Source organism: Dasypus novemcinctus, unplaced genomic scaffold, assembly GCF_030445035.2.
Source record: "Dasypus novemcinctus isolate mDasNov1 unplaced genomic scaffold, mDasNov1.1.hap2 scaffold_69, whole genome shotgun sequence".
Lineage (NCBI taxonomy): Eukaryota > Metazoa > Chordata > Mammalia > Cingulata > Dasypodidae > Dasypus > Dasypus novemcinctus.
The window spans coordinates 3,691,677-3,704,273 of record NW_026688628.1 but is presented as its reverse complement, the minus strand read 5'-3'; the positions used below and the strand labels follow the sequence as shown (position 1 = coordinate 3,704,273).

Sequence of the window (12,597 nt, the reverse complement as noted above, 5' to 3'; positions counted from 1 at the left end):
TTGCTAGAATTACAAAAGGTCTAGAGTAGAATACTAGTAAGTACATTCTCCAATCCTGAGGATTCTGGGATGGTGATGCCCACTCCACCTTTATTTGAGGAGGGTGCTTCAATCCCAAACAGCCAGTGCATAGAACTCTCTTGCTAGCAGTTGTAGGCACTCTTGATTCCTTGGTATATTGGTTCTCCTTCATCTCCTCCTTGTTACTTGTCCTGGGTCAGTCCAATGAACTGGAGAGGAGATGTCATGACTCCTCTTTAAGATTCAGGGCTAGGCTGACACAAGGACAGCCCAGAGATTTATGTCTCTTAGAGGTATACCTACCAACTTCAGTACTAATTATAAGTTCAAACAGAAGGATAGAGGAGCCATGTGTAGGGAAACCACAAGGGAGTCTGACTCTGTCACACTGGAGAGCATAAATCCCACTGGCAAGGGACCAAACTCCTGAGCTATCTGCCCTGACTATAGTGTCTGGATGTCTCCAGAGCCCTCAGGAGCCCCACTATTTGGGATAGTATCTACTTTGGCAGTCTATGTGATCATGCTGAGATGTGCATAAAGGTTACCTCTGGAATTCCCTCCCAATTCACTTTGAAGTCACTTAACCATGTAAACTCATTTGTCTCCACCTTTCCCCCCATTTTTTTTCCTTCCAGTTGCATTGTTTGTTAGTACTTGGTAGCAATCCCTTGGTGCCAGGGAGTCTCATCCCTGGGAGTCATTTTCCTTGGGGGAATTTATTGCATTTATATGCTGAGTTTTGGCTTAGAAGAGGCCTCACTTAAGCAACAAGGAGGCTTCCGGTAGGTAACTCTTGGGCATCCTGCAATATTATGCCAAGTTTCAATTTCAAGAGCAAAGGTTCATAATCATAGTCATCAGTATCAATGGCCCATCAGTGGACCATTCTCCTCCACTAGTCATTGCCCCTGTATTTGGGGCTCCAGGAGAGAACGTGGCAGAGCTCCCCAGGATGGGCATTTGATATTCTTTGGTTGCTGTGTGAATCTCCAGCCACTGTGGCCATGCCCCATGAACATTTGAACACATTTATATGCCTTATATTTATGCTCCGTGAACCTCCTCCCATGTATCCCCCATTACTGACACCCTGCCCCACTGATCCTTTGCTGCCACAGTTGTAACCCTTCTGTGATCCCAAACTTCTCCAAAATGAACCCAATAAAGTAGCCAAATACAATTAATAAGAAAATGAAATAATAATGATAGTTTTAAGCATAATAAAATTCAGAAAATATTTTAAAAATTAAAAATGTAATTTTGGGATTTAAAAAATGAAAAATATTTAAGAAAAAAATTTTTTGACATACTTTGCCTTTCATCACTGTAAGATCTGTTGTCCTATATGTACACTGACATTTTCTTCCATTTGTTCCCATGGTGTTTTACTTTTTTTTCATTTTGTCTTCAAAGAAGCTTTAGGTCACAGTAAAGTCACACAAAAAATACAGGGGAGGACCCCATTTTCCCAACGTCCTTCCCATATTCCCCCTTCCCATATAAATAACCTTTTTATATGTGGATGATACATTTCTTACAACCGATGTACATAGCTACTAACCATGGTCAATAGTTTATATTATGGTTTACATTTTTGAGTGTACACTTTTATACATTTTGATGAAGTTTAACATAGCCTGTATCCATCATTGCAAAATCATTTAGAAAACTTCTATTGCCCCCAAAATATCACCTGTTTCATCTATTCTATTCCTGCCTCCCCCTCCCCTGTGGCACACAGAGACCACCAGGCTTCACTCCTTGAAGAACAAGATTCATAATTGTTTGCAGCAACACTGAGGACTTGACACACTGTCTGTCCTTCCCTATTAGATATTGCCCATGCTCTTGAGAGACTCCTGTCCCTCTATTTGAGAACATAATGGGCCTCCCCAGGATGGGAGTCCAACTCCTTCCTGCTCTTTATGTGAATTTCCACCCACTGATACAAAATCCTATGGCAAAATGATCACTCATACACTCCCTAGAAGCCTGCCCCAGGTGCACCCTGGCCCAAATACCTTCCCATCGAAGACCCTAAACCAGTAACCCTTCCTTGTCATATCACCAAAAGAGCTTTCCCAACATGGTAGATTCAACTAGGTACCCACAGATCCCCAGTGTTCACCGTTCCCTCCCCCAACCGTCTCCCCAGTTCCATGGACCATTCAACAACTCCCCCCACCCCCTGCCAAACATCCAGCCCATTGGTATCACTACACACCTGTCATATCCCTTCACTGCACAAATACACCTTTCCATCTTATAGGTTTTACCCTTATGGGCATTGGCTAACAACCTTCTTCTCCCTTTCTATTTCTGGTAAACCTATCTTACAAACTCTAGCTCTGTGAGTTGCTCAATTTGTTTAATTCTTATCAGCGAGGTCCTTCAATACCTGGCTTGCTTCAATCAACATAGGCAGCCTACCCAATGGGAGAAAATATTTGGTAATCATATATCTGACAGGAGTCTAATATCAAGCATATGTAAAGAAATCCTACACCTTGAAAATAAAAAGACAAACAACCCATTTAATAAATGGGCAAATGATTTGTATAGACATTCTCCAAAGAAGAAATACAAATGGCTAAAAAACACATACAAAGATGCTCAACATCACTAGCTATTAGGAAAATGCAAATCAAAACTGCAATGAGATATCACCTTACACCCATTAGACTGGAAGCTATTAAAAAACAGGAGACTACCAGTGGTAGAGTAGGTGGGGAAGAATGGGAAACCTGGGGCACCGCTGGCGGGAATGTAGAATGGTGCAGTGATTGTGGAGGACAGTTTCGCATTTGCTTGAAAAACTAACTATAGATTTGGAATATGATCCAGCAATTCCACAGTGGGTATATACCCAGAAGAACTGAAAGTAAGGACACGAACAGATAAATGCACACCAATGTACATAGCAGCATTGCTCACTATCACCAAAAACTGGAATCAACCCAAATACCCATCAACAGATGAATGGATAAACAAATTCTTGAATATGCATACCATGGAATATCACTCATTTGTAAGAAGGAATACAGTACTAACACATGGAATAACATAGATGAATCTTGAGGATCTTATATTTAGTTCTCAAAAGCACAATCATACACTATTTGTCCTTTTGTGTCTGGCTTGCTTTACTCAAAGTAATGTCTTATACACAGAGAAAAGACAACTGGGGGGAGGGGAGAGAAATAAATAAATAAATAAATCTTTTAAAAAAAGTGATGTCTTATAGGTTCATCCATGTTGTCATATGCTTCATGATTTCATTTTTCCTTACTGCTGTAAAATATTCCATCGTGTATATATACCAGTTTGTCCATTCATCAGTTGATTGACATTTAGATTGTTTCCAACTTTTGGCAATCATGAATAAAGCCACTAAAAACATCAGCAGGTGGATGTCTCTGTGTCACTGCTCTCAGCCTTCTGGGTACATAGCTAGTAATGGTATTGCCAGGTCACAAGGCAAGTCTATGTTCAACTTCCTTAGGAACTGACAGGCAGTCCCCCACAGTCGTAGTACCATTCTACCTTCCACCAACAGTGAATGAGGTTCCTGTCTCTCCACATCCTCTCCAACACTTAGAGATTTGTGACTTTTTAATAGTATCCATTCTAATAGGTGTGAAATGATATCTCATTGTAGTTTTTTTAACAAATCAATTTTATTGATACATATTACTAAAGTATAAATCAATCCAAAGTATTCATCAGTGGTACTTGGTAGAAACACATAGTTGTGCATTCATCACTTCAGTCATTTTTAGAGCAGTTTCATTATTCTAATAAGAAGAAGAAGAAGGAAACAAAAAATCTCAGCATCTCTCAATCTCTCTATGCTTCCCCTCTGTATGTAGCTCCTATTCTTTTTCATTTGTTCTAGGTTATTTTTATTTATATTTTGTAAAAACAGTTTTATATATGCAGTATCACCCATATTCATGTTTTACATGAGGCTTTACTATCTTAGTCTCAGATTACAGTTTTTAGCTTTCCTTCTTGTAATGTACATGACCTTGGACTTACCCTTTTCAACCACTGTCAAAGCCATATAATAGCTCTGCTAGTTACAAACACTATGATGTGCTCTGTTTCTATTTATTTCCTAAGATCTACAAATAACCTTTTTACCAATTCTGCAGAGATTAACCCTGAGCTTTCCATTCTCTATCTTCATTCTATTTTCTTGTGACCTGTTTTCCAATTATTAACTCCTTGAGTTTACACAATATATTTAGTTCATATTAGCAGAATCATACAGTATTTTTCTTTTATGGCTGGCATGCTTTACTCAAAATGATATCCTCCACGTTCATCCATGTTGTCATATGCTTCACGACTTCATTTCTTCTTACAGCTGCATAACATTCCTTCATGTGCACATGCCATAATTGTTTATCCATTCATCAGTTGATGGACACATGGGTTGTTTCCTACTTCTGGCACTCATGAATAATCTCAGTGTGAACACTGGTGTGCAGACGTCTGTGTCTCTGCCCTCAGTTCTAGGTATACAGCTAGCAATGATATTGTCAGGTCACATGGCAAGTCTGTATTTGCTTCCTTAGGAACTGCCAAACAGTCCTCTGCAGTGGCTGTACCATTCTACATTCACACCAACAGTGAAAAAGCATCACTGTCTCTCCACATCTTCTCCAACATTTACAGGTTTTTTACTATTTATGATGGCCAATCTAATAAGTGTGAAATGATACCTCATTTAAGTTTTAATTTGCATTTCCATAATTGCTAGTGATGTTGAACATTTATTCATGTGTTTCTTTGCCATTTGTATTTCTTCTTCAGACAGTGATCTTTTCAAGGCACTTGCCCATTTTTTAATTGTTTAGTTTTTTTTTTGTAGCACATATTGAATAACAGTGGTGACAGTAGGCCTCCTAGTCTTGTTCTAGATCTCAGTGGGGAAGCTTTGTCCTTCCCATTGAATTCAATGGTAGCTGCAAGTTTTTCATACATACACAGTACCATATTGTGAAAGTTTCCTTCTTCCTATCTTTGGAGTGTTTTTATTAAGAAAAGGTACTGTACTTTATGAAATACTTTTTCTGCATCAATCAAGAAGATCATGTGATTTTTCTTCTTTGACTTATCAATATGGCTTATTACACCAATTGATTTTATTCCGTTGAACCACCCTCCATACCTGGGATAAAACCCACGTGATTGAGGGTCATAATTCTTTGGATGTACTTTTTGGACTCTTGTTTGCAAGTATTTTGTTGAGGATTTTTGCATTTCTATTCATTAGAGAAATCGGTCTGGAATTAAAAAAAATTTTTAGTATCTTTATCTAGTTTTGCTATTAGGGTGATGTGGGTTTCATGGAATGAGTCTGGTAGAATTCTTCCCTTCTCAAGTGTTTGGGAAGAGCTTGAGCAAGATTGGTTTTAGATCATCTTTGAATGATTGGTAGATTTCACCTGTGAAAGCATCTGGTCCTGGGCTTTTCATCCTTTGGAGGATTTTGATGACTTTCAATCTCTTACAATATATGTGCTTTTCTACTTCTTCCAGGGTCAGTGTAGGTGGTTTGTGTGTTTGTAGGAAATTATCCATCTCCTCAACATTGTCTGGTTTTTTCATATACAATTGTTCATAGTATCCTCTTATTTCTGCAGGATCAGTAGTAATGTCCCCTCTCTCATTTCTGATTATATTTATTTGTGTCTTCTCTCTTATTTCTTTGTCAGTCTAGCTAAGGATTTGTTGATCTTCTGAAAAAACCAACTTTTTGTTTTGTTATTTCTCTGTATTGTTTACTTGTTCTCGATTTCATTTATTACTGCTCTGATCTTTACTATTTTTTCCTTTGGTTTGGTTTGGCCTAAGTTTGCTGTTCTTTTTCAATTTCCTTCAGGTGTGCAGTTAGAACTTCAATTTTAGATCTTTCTTCTTTTTTTAATCTAACACTGCTTTTGCAGTGTCCCATAACTTTTGATATGTTGTGTTCTTAGTTCATTCATCTCAAGATATTTGCTGAATACTCTTCCAATTTCTTCTTTGACCAACTTATTATTTAAAAGTGTGTTGTTTAATCTCCATATAATTATGAGTTTCCCTTTTTCCATCCATTATTGATTTCCAGCTTCACTCTGTTATTATCAGAGAAAGTGTTTTGCGTAATTTCAAACTTTGTAAATTAATTGAGACTTGTCCTGTGACCCAACAAAAGATCTCTCTTGGAGAAGGATCAATGAGTTCTTGCAAAGTAAAGTACACTGTGCTGTTTGGGGATGCAGTGCTTCATAGATGTTTGTTAGGTCTAGTTCATTTGTCATATTATTCTTGTTCTCTTTCTTTATCCTCTGTCCTGATGTTCTATCCAATACTGAGTGGGGTGTATTGAAGTCTCCAACTATTAATATAGAGGAACCTATTCCTCCCTGCAGTTTTACCAGTGTGTTTCTCATGTATCTTTGGTCACTCAGGTTAGGTGCATAAATATTTATTATAGATATTTCTTCTAGGTGAACTGCCTCTTTTAAAATATATAATGGCCTTCTTCATCCTTTTTTATCAGTTTTGACTTGAAATCTGTTTGTCCAATACTAATATCACTACTCCAGTCTCTTTTGGTTACTATTTGCATGAAGTATCTTTTCCCAACTTATTACATTTATCCTGGTTGTGACCTTATATCTGAAGTTGGTCTTTTGTAGAAAACGTATCGATGGCTCATACTTTTATTCATTCTATCAGTCTAAGTCTTTGGATTGGGGAGTTTAAACCATTAACATTTAATGTTATTATTATAAAGGCATTACTTAGTCTATTTTGTCCTTTATTTCTCTCATCATATCATTCTATTGTCTATCTTTTTATCCTTTAATTTACCCTTCTTAATAATCTTCATTTCTTTACTCTTCTCCAAATCTCACCCTTGTTTTTTCCTTGCAGGCTGGAGCACTTCCTCTAGTATCTCTTATAATTCTGGTCTTTTGGTAATATATTTCATCAATTTTTATTTGTCTGTGAAAACGTTGAACTCACCCTCATTTTTGAAGTACAGTTTTGCCAGATATAGAATTCTTCTCTCCTCCATGGTTTTTGATGAGGGTGCAGCAGTTAATCTTATTGAGTATCCTTTGTATGTGTTGCTTTGCTTTTCTCTTGATGCTTTCAGAATCCTCTCTCTCTGATATTTGTCATTCTGAATAGTGGGTCCCAGCATATGTCTCTTTGGATTTAATCTGTTTGGGGTGCATTGTCCTTCTTGGATATTGATATTTATGTCTTTCATAAGGGTAGGGAAGTTTTCAATCATTATTTCCTCAAATATTCTTTCTCTCCCATTTCTAATCTCTTCTCCTTCTGGAGCACTGATAGTGTGTATAAACATTTGTCATTTTCATTCAATTTGCAGAGTCCTGGATTCATTTTTTCCATTCTCTTCTCTTTCTGTTTTCCTGACTTTTCCAAGTCAGATATTGTGATTTTCAAATCCCTATTTCTGTCTTAGAGCAATTAAAAGCTGCTTTATGTATCACTAGTGTATTTTTAATCTCATCTATCATGTCCTTCATTCCCATAGGTCTGTTACTTTTCTTTGCACGCTTTCAAATTGTTCTTTATACTCACACAGTATCTTGTTAATATCCTTTATTTCTTTAGTCATATTTTATTTAAATTCTTTGAATTGATTTAGGAGAGTTGTGTGATTATCAGGCATTTGGTTTATTTCTTTGGGCCATCTCTTCCTGTTTCCTAGTATGCTTGTGATTATTTGCTGATGTCTAGCCATCTGAATATGTTGGTGAATTTACTCTGATGGCCAAATTCTCTCTTCCTGTTTTTCCCCACAGGTCTTCTCTGGTATTTGTTTCAGCTTATTCTAAGTTCTTAAAATTACCCCATACTTACCTAGCAGGAGAGATACAAAGAACATGAAGCTGGTTTTTCCCAGGGTGAGGCCTATCCATTGCATTCTGGATATGTGATTTCTCTGAGTATGGGAAAATCTCCTGCCTAATTTGTGGTAGTGGGAAACTCCATTTGTGTTCTACCATTTTTTAAAAATCACCCAGCTTAGGTTGTCAGAATCAGACCAGGAACTTACCAATGGAGTATAGATTTTCTCCCAGGGGTTAGGATACATAGGTTACAGAGAGAACCAGAAAGTTTTTTTCCATACAATTTTCAGATGTATAAGCAAATGGTGCTCAATAGCACACATTTCCATGAAGGTGTTTCAGTTGTGGCTTTCCTATGTTTTGGTAGTCCAGAGTTGAGATTCTTATTGGGATCTGCTGGCCAAATTCACTGATGAAAAGTCTCCCCACCTCTCCCTCCATTTTGCCTTGAAATAGCTGAAAGGGAGGAAGAAATCTGTTCCTGTCTCAGTCAGCTGCAGTGAGCCAGGGGTTTTACCCCAGCTTCATATATTTGGAGTTGGGAGGGGACCCAGCCCAGACATTGCAGGGATTTGGTAACTGGCATTTGTTGTTTCAGGTTCTTCCTCTCTCCTTCCCTTACCCTCCTGGGACTTGTGTAGCACTGTACTGGTTTGCTGACCCCAAAGCCGTTCCCTCAGATAGCTTTTGGCTCTTTCTCCATTGTTTTTGTGAGAAAATTGAGTCTTGCCTGCCTAATCTAATACATTTTTCCCACATTTCCCTCTCATTGCAGTTTTGATTTGAATTTCCCTAATTGCTACTGATGTTGAGCAATATTTCATGAGTTTTCACTCCATTTCTATTTCCTCTTTGAACAATTGTCTTTTCAAGTCTTTTGCCCATTTTAAAAATCCAATAGTTAGTCTTTTTATTGTTTAGCTATATTATCTCTATATATCATGGATATTAAATCCTTATTTGATATGTGGTTGCCAAATATTTTCTCCCATTGACTTGCCTGCCTTTTCACCCTTTTCACAAAGTCCTTTGAGGTACAAAAGTGTTTAATTTTGAGAGATCCCATTTATCTATATTTTCCTTCATTGCTTGTGCTTTATGTGTAATGTTTAAGAAACCACCATCCTCCACAAGATCTTGAAGATGTTTCTCTACAACATCTTCTAGGATTCTTGTGGTTATTGGTTTTATATTTAGGCCCTTGATACATTTTGAGTTAATTTTTGTATAAGTTGTGAGATAGGGGTCATCTTTCTTTCTTTTGGATATGTCTATTATTTTCCCATTACCATTTGTTGAATAGAATGTTCTGGTCCACCTGGGAGGACTTGACAGCCTTGTCAAAAAATCACTTGACTATAGCTGTGAGGGTCTATTTCTGAGATTTTTATTCAGTTCCATTTGTCAGTCTGCCTGTCTTTATGCCGACACCGACTTCTTTATATCTCTTGAGGTACTACCTCATGGATGTTTCCTTTCTTAAATATCACAAAATGCCTGAAGGAAAGGATCTATAATTCAGCCAATACTATTCTTGAGCTGCTCTTTTTGCCAAAACTGGTATAAAAGATGATACCTTATATTTTTTTAATGTAACATTTTTTGCAATCTATGTATCCTTTTTTAAAAAAGACAATTTAATAAAGAAAAAGAATTTTGAAATTAAAGATGACATTGACATACCTGATTTCTACTCCACATGAGTCAATGACTGGGAGAGTAGATGTCAGTAAAAATATGTTATAATGAATGAGTAGATCATACTTTGATGTTAGAAACATAAATTTTTGTGATCCCGGTGTAGGCACCAGTGTTGGATTTGAATATTCAAGAAAATCTTCCAAATTATTAACACCTAAACCAGGAACTGAGTGACATTCATGCTAGACTTTTTCTTTTTTAAATTTTATTCTTTGAGCTCCACACACTCCATCCATAATGTACAATCCATGGCTCCCAGTGTAATCACATAGTTTGGAATTCATCACCACAATGAATTTAGAATATTTTCATTACTCCAAAAAGAAAGCTACCATATTCTTTATTCCCACTATTAATGCTCCTTAGCATTGTTAATGTACATTTGTTACAGTTGTTGAATATATTACAATATTACTGTTTACTATGTAAGAATTTGCATTATTAGTATTTTCCCATATAACACCCTATTATTAGCACCTTCTACAAGTAGCATACATTTATTATACTTCATGAAAGAGCACTTATATTTGTATTATTAACTACATTCATCATCCACAACAGGGTTCATTATGTTATATAGTACCAATTTCATTCTCTAGTTTCCTTCTAGTGACATATACAACCATAAGCTTCCCCTTTCTGCCACAATCACTGCCATATATGAACACTGTTAACTGCACTCACAATAATTTGCTACCATCACATGTATCCATTTTAAAACTTTTACAGTCAATCTTATTAAAATGTCTGCACACATTAAGCATCAGTTCCCTATTATTTATCCTCATTGTATCTCCTGGTAACTTATGCTCTAGATCTCAGCTCTATGAGTTTACTTATTAGTTTATATTAGTGAGACCATAAGAGATTTGTCCTTTTGCATATGACTTATTTCATTCAACATGATGTCCTCAAGATTCATCCATGTTGTTGCATACACTGGGGCTTCATTGTTTCACCTGTGTCCCTCCCAGCCCTCTGGAATCCACCCACTTCATGATCCGTGCAGTTTCTGCTCTTTTATATACACTTGCCCTAAATCATTTTGGTCATCCCACTTGGGATTTCAAGAATTATCACTCCCTCAAGCCTGACTTTTAGATATTTTACCTGTACATTTGGATATCATTCATGCAAATTAAAATCTATTTCATGAAGAAGTTAATAAGTTTAAGAATGTATTCATTTGGAGAGATCAATGTCACCCATTCTCCAAGTCTAGCCCTGAAAATACCATTCATTAGAAATTAGCAGGAATACATAGATTATAATATTGTGCCAAGAGACAATCCTTGTAGGGCAAATGCTCAGAAAATATAGGATGGATGAGTGTAAGGGTATATTTGGTTGCCCATCTGATCTTTTAAGAAAATGCTTACTGAAATCCAGTCCTGTATTTATCAATATTGCTGCAATGTCCTTCAATTTATATATAAATATACATAAGTGTAAAAGCATTAATCATTTATAAACTATATATTTGGCCCTTAAACTTCTTTAATAATTAAGTGTATTCAAAGAACAAAAATGGTAATGTGTCATAAACAAAGTAAGTACCCACTTTTACCTTAAGTCTAGAAAAAGGAAAGATTTACATAGATTTCCTTATTTTATTGTCACAATGATCCTGTAGATTATTTTTTTCAAACAATTTCACAAAGGTTATGATTAGAAGTTCAGCAAACTTTAATAACATGACCAAATTACATGCCTAGAAGATTACACAGCTGGAATTTGAATGCTGCTTAGCCTGTGTGCCAAGCTTAAATTCCTGGTATATTATTCACCACACCCAGGCTTTACATGGACTGTCCCATCTCACATCACTCATCAGAGGTCACATCCTGTGGTCACAACCACCTCCCTTTTGGCTTGTTCACAGGAATCTCCTCATGCCTTCATTCCTCTTGCCAAACATCAGCCTCTGACCTCTGTCTTGAAAGTCTAGTTTAATCCAATTACACATTTCAACATTACAAGTCCAACATTTAATTTCTTATGTCCCTCATACTAACTGCTACCTCTAGTGATCAAGACCTAAATACCTGCATTTCTCCATGATTGCCTCTGACACCTCATGAGATTAGGATATTGTTCCTGGTATAAACCCACAGTCACTACTCCTAGTGACTATCAAATATCTGGCACCTCTAGTGTCTTGATAATTAAGTTATTGCTCTGGTCTCTATAAATACATGAAATCTCCTCCATAGCTTTTGATCACACTTATTCTAACAGAACACCTCACTTTTAATGTATAGAATATCCTCTTAATAAGTAGATGGATCATCAATTTTCAAATTTCCCTTCCATAGCATAACATCTTCAAATATTCCTTGCAACCATTCACATTGGCTACACCTTCTCTTCTATTAAATTGAGAAGTCTTGTTACCTCTGGCTGAGACCAATGTCTCTGCTGAACTTTTCCTCTCCTAATTTTTTTGCTAACTATAGACTTGATTTTAAATTGAATCTCCTAAACCAGAAACTGCTCCCTCTCCTCACAACCCATCTCACCATTTAAGCTTATTCCATCTATTCCATTGTTCAACAAAAACTTCCTCTAACCTATTTCTCCCCAAGTTCCTGATCTCCTGTCCTTGCCTTCACAATCAAACTCTCAGTGCAGTTACCAATTCCTCACCCCACCCACCCTTTAGTCAAAGACCAACAATGATTCCTCAAAGGAGAGCTGGCTAACATCAACATGGATCTCTCCATAAATAAATCCTTACTTGGAACCATGGAAGAATTGAACCATGACCTGGTATGGAACTTCTTTTTCCTTGCTCTTTCTGAAATGCTATTCTTCCAACTGTTTTCAAACTACATTGGTCACTGCAAAGAACAAATCAAACAGTTTGACTAAATCCTAGCACCCTCTCTTCTCCTTTTTTATAAACTATCCTTACATCTTCCCAAATTTATTCACTTACTTTTCATTTCTTCCATTGTTCTTCCTAAGATGAAAGTGACAAAACAGTTAT

At 36.7% G+C, this 12,597-nt stretch overlaps 1 pseudogene; it reads left to right on the top strand.

Moving 5' to 3' along the window:
* The first annotated feature begins 7,909 nt into the window (after positions 1–7,909).
* Positions 7,910–8,064, top strand: LOC111763795 (U1 spliceosomal RNA; annotated as a pseudogene).
* The last annotated feature ends 4,533 nt before the right edge of the window (positions 8,065–12,597 follow it).